At 36.8% G+C, this 17,982-nt stretch overlaps 1 protein-coding gene across 2 annotated transcripts in view; it reads right to left on the reverse strand.

Moving 5' to 3' along the window:
• kcna4 (potassium voltage-gated channel, shaker-related subfamily, member 4) overlaps window positions 1–17,982 on the reverse strand; it is a 73,112-nt gene that overhangs the window by 21,175 nt on the left and 33,955 nt on the right. The window contains exon 2 of one of the 2 annotated variants that reach the window (XM_038270647.1): window positions 5,349–5,431. The exons of the other annotated variant lie outside the window; for it this stretch is intronic. The gene's annotated coding sequence lies outside the window, so the exon portion shown is untranslated. The remainder of the gene's footprint in view (window positions 1–5,348; window positions 5,432–17,982) is intronic. 2 annotated transcript variants of the gene reach the window in all.

Consider the following 17,982-nt stretch of genomic DNA (forward strand, 5'->3'; position numbering starts at 1 on the left):
ATATTTTCACTAATTTTGTCACTTTACTACCACAAATATTAAGGTACTTCGTTGGTAATTATAAGCAGGGACTAGCCAAAGCAGTTCATAAGTAAGTACAGGAAGAAGAAAATTATGCAAGCTCTTTCAGTTTTCACCAAATTCTCAAGAATTATTTTTGAGTCTATAACAGGTTTTTTGTCCACCTTTCACTCCATCTATCCAAAAACCAGTTTCTATATGTCAATGCTGGTTGAAAAGCATCCACAGAGCATGATGCAGCCATAACCATGCTTCACAATGGTAATGATATGATCAGGATGATACACAGTCCTATTTTTTTTTTAAATGCCAGCAAAAACATTCAGCGTTCCTCTGACATAACCAGAGCACCTTCTTCCATGTTTGTTGTACATATGATGGCTTCCTGCAAACTGCAGACTCCTAAAGAAATTATTATTTTCAGTAATCATTAAATAAAATACCAAAGAATGCATGGCAAATAGTTTACAACTTAAAAACCACTTTATCTGTTACCTTTCTGCTTTCGGCTTTGATTGTTCAGTTAATTAATTAATTCTCTTAAAGAAACCTTGGAGTCCTTTGTGAAACAGCTGTATTCACATTGAGCCTAAATTAACCCATTTAGGCCGGGAAAGCATTACCGCATTTCTACCATTCAAGCCGGGGGTGCTGTTGCGTCATTCTACCATTGACGCCGGTGTAGGTACCAGATTGACTCGGGCTGCCAGATTGACTCGGGGGCCTGCGCCTTTTGAGATGCGTCAGAGCGTCCGCCATCTTAAATGTGGCAAATCTGCAGTTTCTCAGTCACTTAAACAGTATCAGAGGGACTTTAATCTCTGAATATACTTTGTATTCGTAGTATTTTTGGTTTTGTAATATTACAAGTTTATTTTTTGTATCCCTTTAGCTTCATTCTCCTGAATTTATTCTCGTTACAAATGCAGACCGCGGGCTCAATGTAGTTTGTTTGAGTGGCATTGCCATAATGTCACGTCATCGGGAGGCGCAAGGCCCATGGCGAATTCGGTGACGTCATCAGAAGGCGCAGGGACCATGGAGAATGTCTTCGTAAAATTGTCCGTTTACAAACAGCAATCCCGCTTTCGAATAAAACCTACACCCCGCTATAATTACTTTAGTAAGCTGTCCAGACCAATCAAAATGTTTTGCGCAATTGTGCAAACGTTAAAACAATTATGTATTGTGACGTCATCAAAAGGCGCAGGCCCCCGAGTCAATCTGGCAGCCCGAGTCAATCTGGTACCTACACCGGGAGAGCATATAAGTCAAGCAAGAAGAAAGAAGTTTTTTTCAAGCAAACATGGAGGAGTTTGACAGAGAAGAGTTGTCGGAAGGCAGTGATTTTGAGGAGTGTGTCGGCTTTGATGACGGTATAGATGAAAATGATGACTTTGAACGCGCTGAACCAATCGAACTACCACCGCAATGCACGGAGTGTTTTCAACCGCACACCTGGAGTGAAAGTTGATTTGCCTGCAGACGCCACACCGCTGCAGGCATTTGAGCATATTTTTAATGAAGAACTTTGGATGCATCTTGTTACCGAGACGAATAGGTACAGTGACCAAACAAACCAAACTCCAACAAGAGCAAAGATGGCAAAGTGGTCACCCGTGACTGTGACGGAGATGAAGACATTTATTGGGCTGTGTATGTAAACCTCTCTTCAGGACGCAGTTCCCCCAAAATATGTCCCGGGACAGATTTGTGGCCATCTGGAGGTAAGTTGTATGCAATTTATAACACAGACATATGCATTATTATGCATAATAATACTGTTAATAAGTAATCATCAGATAGTTATTTATGTAATGTTTGTTCTTTATTTTGAAAACGTTTTATATTGCACATTCTCAATGAAGACATGATCACATATGGAAAAAATAAAAGGTTGAATTTTTTTTTTGATTACTGCTTTTCACATTTTTTTTTTTTGGAAGAATTTCAAAGATAAAATATATTTTGAGTTCTATCTGCTACAGAAGCTGAGATATCAATAATTTAGGCGTTGACACAGTTGCTGAATTTACAGAAAAACTTCAGGTTTTAGGGGTATTTTTTAAAATCGGCCATAGGTTTTTAAGGTGTTTTTTCCAGGCGTTTTAGGCCTAAATGGGTTAAACATGCATAGAATCTAATAATCAGATTTTAAGTTGCTCTGAATTTAACTCAGTTCAGATGATTAAATACACACCCCACTTTTCCGATTCACCCTTAAAAAAAATTGCAAACCATGAATTATTCTCCTTCTTATTTAACATTCTGCATTATATTTGCTTGGAGCTCCATTGTACTGAAGATTTGTTTTAACTGAGGAGATACTGTGAAATAATCAGTAGTTACAAATCGTAGCCATTCATTAAAACATAACAGGGAGGTTTTTCCCAGTCTAGATGACCCTTATTGACCAGAAAAAATGCATTTGCTTGAATTTTAAAAGCAATGGAGCATTATTAATAATAGCTTTCCAAACATTTGACTTTTACTACTTATTAGTTATCAGTTTCAGTTTACTAACCTTAAATAGTTTTTTTTCTTTTTTACTTTTACTTTGAACAAATTTATGATATATAATTTCATTAAACTGATGAGCCTAGTGCCTGGGGTCTGCTCTGATTTACAAACTGTGAACACTCAATTAGCTCCCAGTTTCTTCTAAACACTCTTGTCAAACTGTCACTTTGTCTTTTATTTAATCTTTTCATGGTTCAATAAACATATTTTTCTGACTACACAATCAAGGCTTTTCTTTTTTATCTGAGGAATATACAGCTCCAACAATTAGCTTTGGGGTTTTCAGATTTTCTTTTCAAGTCCTTCTTCTCTGATCTCATGTCACAAAATTTGTTTTAATCAGATGCACAGATTTATATTTTTGTACAACAACCATCTGCCTATCCATCCATCCATCCATCCATCCATCCATCCATCCATCCATCCATCCATCCATCCATCCATCCATCCATCCATCCATCCAGAAAAAAATATTGACCGACTTTCATATAAAAACTTGAGTCTGTTTGGTAGCTTTGTAAACCAATACACCAGCTGCCCCTCTATTTTCTGACAGAATATCTAACATCAAATGTTTGCCTTTCCAAAGATTTTGGCCACAGAGGGATATAGGCCTACTTGTTTCGAACTTAGTAGTCACCCAGTTTAAACTAAAAGCGACGTCAAAGGAATTTGAGAAGAATTTAACTGTTGTTGATAGAGTTAGGAGATTAAGATTTTTTTTTAGCACCTTTCATTGTGTTTTTTATTGAAAAACAAACAAACATGAATTTATGGATTTCATAGAGATGATGACTTAATAACTTTTATTGAAAAAGCTGCAGAAACTGAGTTCCTCCAACCCCTGCCTGGCCAGGTTATAGTGTCTCCTGATAACTTAAATAACACCAAAAAAGGAATCTCCAATATTTCTAAACACAAAGAGGATAGTTTATTTAACAGCAGCATTGCTATCAGTGCAGCAGATGATTTTTTTCAGTACATTATGCTTTAGCTTTGCTAGGAGGTTCCTTGTTTGTTTTTTTGTTTTTTTAGGGGGGTTGTTGTTGTTTTTATAACCTCACATATATACCAAAAGGATTGAGTTCTCCATTGTTAAAGTATGATTTAACAATTTTATCAAAGTTAACAGATATTAGCCCAGAGGATGTTGAAAATGTGATTATTTTAAACCAACTTTGTTTCTTAGTTTAATCAAAAACAAATGTTTTTTAAAAAAAATAGGCTCAACCAACCCTTAAAACGACTCCAGCATGTTTAGATCCTAGAGACATGCATTTTTTCGACCAATATTTCTACTTTTTCTTATTATAAATTAACATTGATTTGACAAAAATATCAGCCTTATATTTAAATGATATGGTTAATGTTAAATTATCTAAAATATGTTTTAAAATATATTTAATATAAATAAAATATATTATTTGTTTATTTTGTTGTGCATCGGCTAAAATAGCATATTCAATCTACCAGCTAAGGTGATACATTTTACATGTTAAAAAATGATGCAGCCTGTCCATCTGCATCTAAAGATGCAAACAAACATAGGTGCAAATAATGCCAAATTGAGGAAACAATGTTACTTAAATTAATGCAAAGGTATCCAGTTGCTCAGTCTGTGATGATAAAGGTTCTCTTTCCCAGCAGTGGTTCAAGTTATTGAGGATGTCAAGTATTGGAGCCCTTGGAGGCTGAGTTTAAGGCTTTTGTCATTAATTATAAAAAAATTAAACAGCACAACTCAAAATAATAACCTTTTCTTTTTTTTTTAATAAATGCTCCGTACATTTACACCTATCATTCGATCAAAATACAACATGGATATGACAAAGCTGCTTTATAAAAAATATAAATGTTTGATATACTTGCAAATGTACTTGTTTAACTGGTGTCTAGACAAATGTAAAATAAACTTTCAAGATACACACAAATACACCAAGATGGGAAACAGTAGGAGAGCAGCTTTAAGTTTTACTTAAGTCTTATACTGTAGATCCAAGTATAATAAGGAATGGAGTCCAAAACGTTTATTGAGAAAGTTTTTCCTGTCATTTGCACCTAAATAGGAACAGTCATTGATAATTACAAAGACCTTAAATAAGTGAATTCTTGTATTTTAGGTGTAGTTCTAATAAAAATAGACATTATGGAAAAGAAATGCAACCAAACTGGTTAAAATGCGTCTTAAGAATTAAAAATGCGTGGAGATAGGGGAAAAGGTTCTAAAAGTATCTAAAGTATCTAAAACGTATTCTGGTTATTCCTTTGCTGTTTACAACAAGGACAAGAGTTTTAGAATACAGAAGGGGGATTTGGTGTGTTTCATTTTGATTGTACAAAAAAAAGATAAAAAAAAAAAAAGAATAAAGTTACTTAGACATCCAAAAAGAACAGCTTTTGGCAAATTGCACAATATTCCCCGAAATAAAAGGAAAATAAAAGGCTATCAAATACGACAAAAAGCATAAAGTTAGAGTAAAACTCACCAAAGAAACAGAGGAAAAAAATTGCATATAATGACTTATGTTTTTTATTACTCTGCCACAGCACAGGAGTTTCAGAAATGCTGCGAGAGACACAACAAACACTGCATTTGAATAGACAGGGTGTAAAATTCACAATATAATGTATAATTCAGCCCTGCACAGTGGATTTAACTCCACTCCCCAGCTGGTACAGAGAGCCACTTTAAAACAGCATGTAGTGCTACAGCTGGGACCCTGAGCTGTTACTGATATACTGCGGCTCCTTTTTGACTGCATTTCACTCCAGAATCTGCAATAGATCAACCCACACAAGAAAGGCACATTTTTATGCAGGTCTTCATGTTTTCCAGCAGTTTGTTTGGAGGGGGGGTTGGCTCAGTCTTCCAAAACACACATTCTCCAAACTATGGGTGATGCACGGAAAAAGACAGCAGGATTACATAAAGTGCAAATGTTCACACACAGATGTTTTTTGGTGCGTGGCACACACATACAAACTCGTGAGAATAGTGTTTTCCATAGACAAATTGGCCCTATCAGATTGCAGGCCCCGTTGCCATGACAATAAATTCATTTAGCCAAAACACTAGTTTCTTAATTATGACTTATTGTACCCTCCGCCCTATCCTGTGGGATAATTTTTTTCCCAGCATAATGCATAGCAATGCAGCCCTTAAAGAAGAAAACTAATTGATCAAATGTGACAGAAAAAACTCTGCAATGCTCAGACATAAAGCAAAGATGATTACTCTGGGAATAGACAAAAAAAAATTCTTGAAGCTTAATCTGTTAAACTCCATCTCCAACCGTTTAGCATTTTCTATACTTAAATGTATTATATCTGGTTTTAAAAAAAGGGGGGGGGACAATTTACATCTTTATTTTGAGAGTAACTGCATTCCTTAGCAATGCACACCAGCCACAGAAAAAGTAATAATTTGCCCCGAGAAAGAAATCAAACTCTGTCAGCAACAGGAAAGTAAAAGGAAATCTGTTTTTTAAGATATAGTGTTGAAAATCAAATAAAATGAGGCGGCAGACAGATAAAATGACATCAGATGCTAAAATTGAGTGCTCCTGCAAAGACAAAATTGCATTATGGATGTCAAAACAAGATTGTGGGTTGATGTATGTGAATGGACAGATTGCTTTAAATTACATTGGTACAATGACATTGCCTACCTAAGATAGAAAATTATTTGAATATTCCTTCCTTTGAGCTAGCGAACTTCTGTGCAGTGTTACAGAATCTAAAACAGCCATTTATCTTGTGAACCATTTATTCAGAAGGGTCCTAAATGGATTGTTTTCTTTGATTCACTGAAGCTTAAAGCACCATGTGCTTTAACCAGTGTAGAATTTTAAGGTTTATGTTGTAACTGCTTTGAAATAAATGCAGATGTGCAAAATGCTTTAAAAAATATATTTTACTATACAGATCTTTGTTTATCAGATTTTTTTATTTATTTTTTTAGAAATTGGTAAATGCTAGATAACAGAAAAAAATGTTTTTGAGCTTACAACAAAAAAGCTTAAACTGTGAGTTATTTTCTAATTTGGCATTAGTGATTGTAGTATTTATCTTTTTGAAGATTTCTTTAGTTTTAAATGGATTTTCCTCACAACTTCTGTTTGCAGTTAGTCAGAAAATGCTATGACTCTCCCCTTTTGGACTTTGAGTTTTTAGTTTTCGGTCATCTAAGTAATTCTGTTTCGTTCATCTTTGGTTTATTTTCCTTTTTTTGTTATATTTAAGTAGTCTCAAGTTCTCTCTGTTGCCCCCTTGTGCCTGCCTGCTTTCACCTGGCTCCCATCTAGTCACTTCCATCCACACCTGTTCCATATCAGTTGATTACCCCAGTCTTTGTTCTGTCTCCCATATATAGGCTGCATTCGGATTCATGGGCTGCGTCTTCCAAAGGCCAGATTCACAGGCTGATTATGTCATAGCGCGGCGCCGAGGTCTGGTCGGATTCCAAGACTCCTTGTAATGCGGCCATAAAATGCATTCTTCTTTTTGCCTGATTTGAAGGGTGGGCCTGGTGAATGCTATCTATGCTTTGTTATCCAAGGATTCATTGCAAGGCCAAGCAACCCGGCTGCTCCGTGATCAGAGGAAAAAGGTACTTGGTGCCGAACAGTGGTGAATATTGGAAGTTCAGTTTAATATAATTCAAGTATCTGAATATTTCCATCTGAAATTAATGAAAATAGTTGTTTTAAGTGGTTATTGGATTAGACATGTGGCAGGTAATGTTTGATTTATCTAAAGGTTTTTATCTGTGTAAATGGGTTTGGCTGTAATTTAAGGACATATTCTAATATATTTGCAGTGTGGGGACTATAAATCAGATTTTTTTATTACTATTTCACACAATTTGCATGTTTTTTGTTGTTGAAAATAAGAGAGTGTACAGCTATATTTTTTATACATACATTGTTTAGATTTACTTATATCTTCCTACCCCTTTTAAAGAATACAATAGAATGGAATAGAATAGAATGGGGAAATACTGGTGTTTACAACAGCAAAAAGATTATAGGTAAAAATGGTCACACAAATGTGGACCTTAGAAAAATGTATAAGAATAACATAATAGTGAAGAGTTAAAAGATAAACAATAAAATACTATAATGTAAAATGTTTTAACATTGCCCTGAAAAGTTCAGTATTCATTCTTTTCCTGCTTTGTGCGTCACTGTCACAGTTGCTAAGCGACAGGGCTTACAGCGGTAAACGCTAGACCTGTTTGAATTCACAGCTAAAACTCTTCCGGTCTCCTTATTTTCATGGACTTGGAAGGATCCAGTCCAGGTATACCGCGTCCTTGGAAGACGCAACCAAATAATTCGAATATACCCATACTCTCCCTTTGCAGTTCTTCAGTGCTTGTTCCTTTTTATTACTTAGCAGCCCATGTGTGTTTTCTCCTGACGTTTCCTGGATTTTCGGGTTTGATTCTTGGATTTTGTTTCTGTTGCCCTTTTACTCCATTAAACCTACAAGAACTCATCTCTGCCTCCCTCATCTCTGCATTTGGATCCTCAACCAACCTCCACCCTCGGGTTGACAGAAAAATGTTTATAGCAGACAATGATGGAGGGCAAAAACCAACTCGAAACATCACATAGGCCGTGTTAAAGAATAAAAAACACACCTCTAGAGGATGCTTAGACTGAGAATGGTTTCTATGGATGGATGAAACGAAATGGCAGCATTATGTCATAAGACTTCTAAGGACTGAGGCATATTTTTTTTCTGCTTTTGTCCTTCAGTGTGTGCACACGCTCTTTTCTCTGCTCCCTGCTTGCTTACACTTTCTGGTCCTTTTATCTTCTTTTTATCTCTTAACCAAAACTACAGAAAGTTGGATTTAGTTATTTGATTTATTTTCTTTTATTTCTTTTTAAATATTTTTATTTTTATTTATTTATTTATTTTTTTTCTTCCCCGAAGTGGATATGGAGAAGAACCACCCGATTCAAAGGATGCCTACCTTCAGCACAGACGACTTTGACAAGCTTCTACAGAAAATAGCTGTCATGGAGCTGAAAATCCACCAACTTGAAGTAAACTATGATGTAAACGCCGCGTATGGTAATGAAACAACGCTGCCTGTGATTCCGAACGGGGACCACCAGCCCAGCAACTCAGCAAACAAACAGTTCCCAGAGGAAAAGGAGAATCCCTGGACCACTCTGGGTGCTAGACCAAAGGATCAACGAACCCACCTAGACACAGAAAACTGGCCGAGACCACAGAGAGATATCCCAAGAAAAGTGAAACAAAAACGTGATGTTCTCACAACAAATGATAGGAGTAAACCTGCTGGAAATATTGGAATTCCGTTACAAAACAGATTTGCTCCACTTCAAGATGAGACCCAGAAGGATCACAAAGACAATCAAAGGTATGTCAACAATCTTCACTCTAAGCTACCAGAGAAAAAACAAGCCACAGGGCCAAGGACCCTGATATTATGCAATGGATCTATACGTGGGATTAAACATTTCTGTAACAAGAAAAACACAGAGGTGTTGATTTATAACCCTTTGAACTATGGCCTGGTGTCTAATGTAACAGACATCCTTCCAGAGATCATGAAAAAACGCCCGACCTTGGAAAAACTCATCATACAAGCTGAAGCCTTGGGCGACGCAGCCCTGAGAAAATCAGAAATACTGAAAGAGGATTACATTCGTCTGCTGAATTTAGTTGATGGTCTTAATGTCAAGGTGTTTCTCAGCGGCCCTCACGTGCCCATTAATTGTGGAGATGAAATGTTTTCCAGAGTTCTGATGTTAAACAAATGGCTGGATGCAACATGCAAACAAACAACTGTAATGTTCATAGACAATTTTAACATCTTTTGGGAGAGGAGACATTTGTTCAACAGAGATGGTTTCTCTTTAAATAGGTCAGGAGCGAAACGGCTGATATCAAACATTTTCTATTCTGTGAACCATGCACCATTAGCTTTGTTCCAAAACAAAGTACAACCAGTGCCTAAACAAACGATAAGCCCAGTAAAGCCCGAACAAGCCAAGATAAAGATGGCCAAAAAGATGACACAGAAAGAGCCTACATCAGAACTACAGGAGGATTCATCCCAGATCTCAGCAGGACAAAAAGAGGACTCCCCTTTAAATTACCAAAAACCTCCATCCCCACAGACACCAGTCCAGACTGCACCCAATTCCCCCTCTCCCCCACAAAGCCCAGATGTTCCTTTTCTGGAATTTTCTCATAACATGAACAAAGTTTTCAAGATTGGCCTACAGTTGACATCCTCTCCACATAGCCATTCCGAAAGCCGCAGCTATGTGAAAAAACCAGCATCTTCTAAAAGCAGCAGAGCCCCAGATCCTCCTCTACAGATCACGGAACGTCAGGACCTTCAGATAACTTCTCCGTGATACACACCGGGCCCCGGCAACAAGCTTATCAGACACAACAGTTTCCAGCATCAGCTTGGGCCTTACACTGGAGCTTATGGAATATCTGTGATGATACGTGGCAGAAATAAGAAAAACAAAATGGGAACAAACAGGAACAGACACTTAAGAGTCATAAACTGTCAGATGCAGCCTGCTACAGAGACAACATCAACCACTAATTCATATAAACTGGCTTTATTAAACATTAGATCTCTGTCAGGAAAATCCCTTTTAATTAATGACTTTATTATTGACAATAATGTTGATGTTATGTTTTTAACAGAAACGTGGTTACATGGACTTAATGAAGCACATATTCTGTTGGAGTCGTCTCCTTCAAACTACAATTTTCTTTGCGAGAGCAGACAGCAAAGGAAAGGTGGAGGAGTGGCAACATTGTTTAATGACTCACTGAAGTGTAAAAAGGTGTTTTTGGGAAAATTTGACTCTTTTGAACATTTGGCTCTGCAGGTAAAGAGCCCGGTACGAACTATGTTTCTAAATGTTTACAGGCCTCCTAAGTCCACGTCAAACTTTTTTAATGATTTTAGTGACCTCCTGTCTGTGATATGCGTTGATTATGACTGTTTAATTATTGTGGGAGACTTTAATTTTCACGTTGACAACCCTGAAGACAGAAGTGCAAAAGAACTGTGTGACACACTTAGAAACTTTGGTTTAACTCAACATGTTAAAAAACCAACACATAAACAGGGACATATTTTAGACTTGATCATCACTAAAGGTCTGAAGATTTCTAAAGTCAGCGTTACTGATGTTGCCCTATCCGATCACTTTTCTGTTACCTTTGAGGGCATCATTTCCAGTGACTCATTTAGCCAAAGAGACATCATAAGAAAACGCACCTTTAAGGAAAATGCCACAGAAACTTTTATTCAAGCTTACTCTGCTACTTCAACCTTGGGGTGCAACTCAGTAGAAGAGCTAGTAGATAACTTTCAGTCTAAAGTCTCAGACATCATTAGCTGCATTGCTCCAATTAAAGTGAAAGTCTTTTCCGGTAAGAAAAAATCTCCTTGGAGAAGTGCTCCAGCAGTTAGAAGTGAAAAAAGGGAGTGTCGTAAAGCTGAACGCAGGTGGAGAAAGACGAAACTCCAGGTTCACTATGACATCTATAAAGAGAGACTTTACAGATATAGCTTACAACTGAAAAATGCAAGAGAATCTTTCTTCTCTGAAATCATTAACAAGAACATTAATAATAATCGTGCCTTATTTGCCACAGTCGACAAGCTAACAAATCCTCCTGTGTCCGTGGCTCCTGAACTCCACTCCACCCGGGCCTGCAATGAATTTGCTAATTTCTTTACTGAGAAAATCCTAAAGATCAGAGGATCAGTTTATACATCCATATCAAGTTCAGTACCAAAGTTGTCTCCAACTGGAATTGATCTTGGCCAAATGTCCCAATTCAGCCAAATAAACTATAAAAGCTTAGAGGAAATCATTCAGCAGCTAAGTTCCTCCTCCTGCTGCCTTGATGTTCTACCCACAGCTTTCTTTAAGAAAGTTTTGCCTGTCATAGCATCTGATTTGACACAGATAATAAACACGTCCCTTCTGTCAGGTGTTTTCCCGCAGTCCCTAAAAACAGCAAATATCAAACCACTGCTGAAAAAGAACAGTTTAGACAAACTACTACTCCAGAACTACAGGCCCATATCAAACCTCCCCTTTATCAGTAAGATTATTGAAAAAGCAGTGTTTCAACAGTTAAACACTTTCTTAGATATGACCAGCCGCTTTGACGTGTTCCAGTCAGGTTTCCGTGCTCACCACAGTACAGAGACCGCCCTTATCAAGGTGTTTAATGACATCCGTATAAATACAGACTGCGGAAGAACCACAGTGCTGGTACTATTGGACCTCAGTGCAGCATTCGATACTGTCGATCACTCCATCCTGTTAGAGCGCCTGGAAAACTGGGTCGGCCTCTCTGGTACAGCTCTCAACTGGTTTAAATCCTACTTAAAGGACAGGGACTTTTTTGTGTCAGTAGGCAACTTTACATCAGAGATGACAAAAATCACATGTGGGGTTCCCCAAGGGTCCATTCTGGGTCCCCTCCTATTCAATATCTACATGCTCCCTCTTGCTCAGTTAATAAAAAACAACAACATCAGCTACCATAACTATGCAGACGACACACAGCTTTACATCACCATGTCACCAGGTGACTATGAACCAATTCAAGCACTGAGGAAATGCTTAGAAGAAATCAATGCCTGGATGTGCCATAATTTTCTTCAACTGAATAAAAACAAAACTGAAGTAATAATCTTTGGACCAATAGAGGAGAAATCTAAAGTTAGCACACAGCTTCAGTCGCTTCAGCTAGTAACCACTGATCAGGCCCGAAGTCTAGGTGTAGTGCTGGATTCAGACTTGAACCTCCAAAAGCATTTAAAGACAATTACAAGGTCGGCTTTCTATCACCTGAAGAACATTTCCAGGATTAAAGGACTAATGTCTCAGCATGATCTGGAAAAACTAATCCATGCGTTTATTTTTAGTCGAATTGATTACTGCAACGGTGTTTTCACAGGTCTGCCTAAAAAGTGGATCAGACAGCTGCAGCTGATCCAGCTGCAGCTGAGCACATCACCCCAGTTCTAAAGTCCTTACACTGGCTCCCTGTCTCTCAGAGAATAGACTTTAAAATACTTCTGTTAGTCTATAAATCTCTGAATGGCTTAGCACCTAAATACATCACAGACTTGCTATCAGTGTATCAACCCTCCAGACCACTCAGGTCTTCTGGCTCCAGCCTGCTCTGCATACCTAGAACCAGAACTAAACATGGAGAAGCAGCATTTAGTTCCTATGCTCCACTTATCTGGAACAAACTTCCAGAAAACTGTAAAAGTGCGGAAAGCCTGAGTTCCTTTAAATCAAGACTAAAAACACATTTGTTTAGGATTGCCTTCGACTGTTCTAGTTAAACAATTCAACAAAAACATGTTTTCTTTAATCCAACTGTTTTTAATATTCTTTTTTTGTTTCTGCATTTTTTATTTTATTTTATTTGTTTTTTATTTTTTCCTACTTGCTTTGATTCAATGTTTTATCTTCCTGTATTTTAATCATGTAAAGCACTTTGCATTGTCTTTGTACTGAATTGTGCTATACAAATAAATTTGCCTTGCCTTGCCTTTGGATGGATCGCTTTCGGATCTTTGAAGTCCACCTCTGAATAGTAGCAAAAATAAAGATTTTGGAGGGGCCTTTCGTGACAGACTAGACTTTAACCTAAGCTGTGTGATGCTTACACATATTTTTAATGACCTTAAATATTAAAGTTTCAGAAACAAGTGAAATCTGAAAGGGTGCACGTAGGTTTTCTAAGCTAATTTGATGCACATGTGTATCTGAAACGGTGACAGTGGACATGCTTGGATGGGGGACTGAATGTTTAAAAGAAAATTTAAAGAAATGTTAAAGATTAGGAGTATGATGGATATATTCTGACAGACTCTAAACGGTATGGTAGGATCTGCACTGACAGCCCTCGGCTATGCCTGCAAACCAGCTAATAATAAACCTCTTCTATATGTGAACTCCCAAGAGTCAAATATAGCTGTGGTGAACTTGTGCTGTCACTATAGGAGAAAAGAATATTTGAATGGATTATCTATGAGCCTTTCTTAAATAATAAAAACCCAACAACGATTGACTGCAGAGACAGCAAACTGTACCTACTTGAAGAAAGAAAGATTCAAACATTACCGTACAAGAGTTACAGCAAAGAATATGATTAAAGAGACTGGGAAGCAGAGAGTGGGCACATTGCTACCCTATTTCTACAGCTGCTATGCTTCGTTCTTCCTGCATGTTCCCTGCTGGAAAATGCTCCATCCATGGGGTGCATGCAGATCACAGCATGCAGGAAATGGCAAGAGAGAGAAGAGGAAGCAGAAGTGCTGCCATAAAGAAGTTGATAAAATGTTTGATTCTGGCTCTATTAACTTTATTTCACCATCTGATGTCAGAAACGGGAAAGCATCTGCTTTAGTGGCACATTAGTTGTAGCTGGGTACAGTATGGGACCAGAGAGTGCAATTAAAAGGTAACACAGGTGGGAAGTTGCTGCAACGCACCATGCAACTTTGATTTAGAAACATAGCAAGGAGACAAGTCATTTAAAATTAATTGTTCCTCAACTTCAGATGTCTTATTTCAGGAACTCTGTAAATAAAATACACAGTGTTGATTAACACGTTTTCTGTTTATCCAAAGTTTTTTTTTTTTTTTTTAAAGTTAATTTTGAACAGCCATCTGCTTCAGGAAACAAGCTTCTACTCAGCATCCTGTCACGAACAGTCAGCTAACTGCTATCCAGACAGAACAGGAGCTATTTGATTATTTACAGCTATTCACATCTACATTTTTCCACCAAAGTAGTTCAAGCAGTTTGGAGCCAGTTCTTAATTGGATCTATAAAAGCAAAGAACATGTTTGGTTTTCCACAGCCAAAGAGCCAGCATGGAACCACGTCACTGCCTCAATAAAATGCTTCTTCCAGTAAATGTTTGATCTTCTTCTATTAGTATCCCTAAACACAATTCAGAATATGTTACTTCACTAATCCATGTATGTTATGTTAAACACCAAAATATGTATCATAACTAGAATAGCTGAATGCCATTTTGTTTTACTCTGAACAGCATTTACTTAAGTTTTATAGCATAGCATTTATAGCATTTATAAAATCAGTTTTAAAAGCTGATTTATAAATGTCAGGTGGTAAAATAAAATTAAAATTCACTTTATGAAAAGTGATTGCACTTCTGTTATTTCAGAGAAAACCTGACTTTTTGTTAATGTTGTTTTTTTTTTTTTTTTGTTATTTTTAGTCCTATCTTAAGCTGATCTAAGTCTAGAATCTTGAAATGGCATTCAAAGTATTTCAACTTGGAAAGAAAATTTGCAATTAGAAAATAGTACATTTATTTATACAGTTAAAATCACTGTCTTCAAAATATTTCTGACTGAGGAAAACCAGCTGATTGTCAGGACTGCTGTTTCTCTGCAATCCCTTGTATTGAGGATGCATGTAGCGACAGTGGAGAGGAAAACTCCCTTTAATCAGGAAGAAAACTCCAGCAGAACCAGGCTCAGTGTGAGCGGCCATCTGCCGAGGCTGACTGAGGTTCAAGTAGACAGAAGTAGATAAAGACATACAAACGAAAAAAGTTATTTGGAGGTCGGGCCCTGCCAGAAAACTGCTGTGAATCAACATACGCTTGGATGAGACATCTAGAGAAGGATTAGAGTAGTCTTCCCCCCGGCGTAGGGAGAGACAAGCTGGGCCAGGAGCTAAATGAAGGGGATCTTGCAAGATGATTGTAATTGGAGGAGGACTTGTGACAAGAGATTGACAGGAGCTGAACAAGGGACATTTCAGGTAGTTCAGGTCAAGCTGATAAGAGTCTTCCAGATTGAATCTACGCTTAAACTTATTTTCTTGGTCTTTTTGAGTGAACCTTCAATTGTTGATTTAGCTTGCTCTGTGCTCTGGCCTGGGGACTAATCAAAGCCATGAGGGAGCCATTTTTATGTCCTGACCTTTGTACTGTTAACAGAAGGGTGTTCCTAAGATGCAGAGCAAGAGATACCATCAGTTTGGAAATCCTCCATAGGTACAAGGTGTGAAACATAGGCCAATACTTAAGTCCTTCTTGATGTCCAAGATCCAAGTCAATTTGTACCGTAATAATTTGCAGAAATTGTGGACCTTATCATAAAAAAATGTGGAATGCTGGAAAATTTGACAATATGTGCATTTGATCTAACAAATCAGTGGTCGTGTCTTTTCCCTCTGCTCTTACGTGTCCTGAGAGAGAGAAGAGAAAAAATGGCTATTTGGATCAATTTACTCCCTAAATGTCTGTTTGTGAGCCGACCCACTTATCTGAGGCTCAGAACTATAGAAGTGACTTCAGGTGGCTATGTATGATATCATAGTGTTCTGTTATATTTAATGCCTACCTTATTTTGTTAAGTCTTTTCTATTTAGAGATTCAATTAATTTGTTTAGCCATGTAAAGCATGATGATTTTTTTAAACAGAATTCATTATGCTTTAAATTGAAATAACAAAAGTGGTCTAAGCTCACAGACATACAACTGCAATTTTTGGGGGGGGTGTTTTATCTTTGTGTACATATACAGGGGATTACCTCCTTACTATGTTTTGTCGGTCTTTGACCTAATGTAGAAATCATATTTCAACCTTTACACTAGAATTTACAGAATAGATGGAAGAAGAGATAAAGCTAATGGTGGTTATCAAAAGTTAATTAAATAATGTGAACTATAAAAAGCCAATGAGAAACCTGGTTATAGTTAAAATGGGTTTGTATTGTTCTAAGGATATTAAAAATAAGCCAATAAGGTCTAGATCATTTGCTAGCTACACTGCAAAAAATGTAAATCTAAATAAGTAAGTTTTGAATTGAAGAGGTAAGTGAGACACTTTGACAATGGAACAAGACAATTTACATTTAAAATAAGAAAAAACAATCGCATTGTCTTATTTCAAGTAGATAATATCTAATTATCTTTGAGAGTAAAAATACTCAGTCCATTTGGCAAATCATCTTATTTACCTTCTCAAATTGAGGGTAAATACACTTAATTTATCGTTTTTTGTAGTGTAAAGCTCACAAAAAGAAGACATAGCTCTTAGATGGCTCTTTAAAATGTAGTTCTGTAATAAAAAAAGATGTTACAATTAAACTGTTAAACTGCTTATTTCATTTAAAATGTTCCCTTGTTTTGTATCTACTATTTAATTCACTTTTTCCAAAGCAGCAGCTTGCTACCAGTTGAAATAACAAGCGGCACAAAGGTGGAGCCTGTGAGACAAATACCATCTCTGGAACAGCAGGAAATGCTGCACTTATTTTTATCTGCAAACATACATTTTTTTCAGCTGGGACACATGGGAAGACTCCAATTAGCTCACAGGAAAACCCACAGAGGCAAACTCGGAGATAAGTAATAATACGTCTTCCCCCTCCTGCTGACATGCTGTGCCACAATGAAGAAGAAACATGTCTAGGAGAACAATTTGATTTATATTTTAAGACATTCAAGAGACAGTCTGTGATTTTAGATTGTTATTTATCATGTGATGTCATCATGCACAGTAATAACTACTGTGACAGATTTACATTATGGGATATTTGCTTTTTTAAGGATCACAATGTTTTAGTTTTTAGCAAAATATGTGAAAAAATAAAAATAAAAAAAACGTTATAGCAGTTTAATTGGTTAACTCTTTGTGGCTAGATTCAATCATGACTCGGTTTCTAGGTCATCTTTAAAATGTATTCATCCATTGACCTTTTTCCACTAACACTGACTCACCCTCATCCATTCACTTACTGACCTACTTGTAGACCCCACATTTAGTTTTCCTTTAGCATTCTGTTATTTGTATTCTTTTGTTATTTTCATTTTCATTTCTGACTTTTTTTCCTTTCATATATTTATAAGCGTTTTGTGCAAATTCCCCTTAGTTTTCAAGTTTATATTTATCTTGCATTTTTATTTTTTCTTATCTTCACTTTTCTTTCACAGGTTTGTAGGATGTCATTTTTCTGTTCTTAACTGAGATTATTCACAAACCACAGAGACAATGCTTTACTACATCCAGATTGCCTTATTATATATGCTTTCGGTTTAATCTATTTAAGATCTGCAGGGTGTGCATAAAACCATGAAGAAACCAGGTGCTTCCCCTTGTCAGCAGCTTTGTGAAGCCTAGTTTAATAAAATGTACTTTAATGTTTAATTTAGGGCAGTCCTGTGTTGTTTAGGTCTAAATGAAGATCACTTTATTTGCAATCACTTACCAAGACCTTTGAGACAAGGATCTTATAATGCAAAGTTATAGAAAATAAATAATAAATAAAACAACTAAGGGGGTTTTGTGAAATATGGGAATCCAAGGAAGGTTCTTAATCAGATTGGGTGGATATTCCCTGCCTCCC

This window comes from Cyprinodon tularosa, unplaced genomic scaffold (assembly GCF_016077235.1).
Source record: "Cyprinodon tularosa strain WSP-4 unplaced genomic scaffold, ASM1607723v1 ctg77, whole genome shotgun sequence".
NCBI lineage: Eukaryota > Metazoa > Chordata > Actinopteri > Cyprinodontiformes > Cyprinodontidae > Cyprinodon > Cyprinodon tularosa.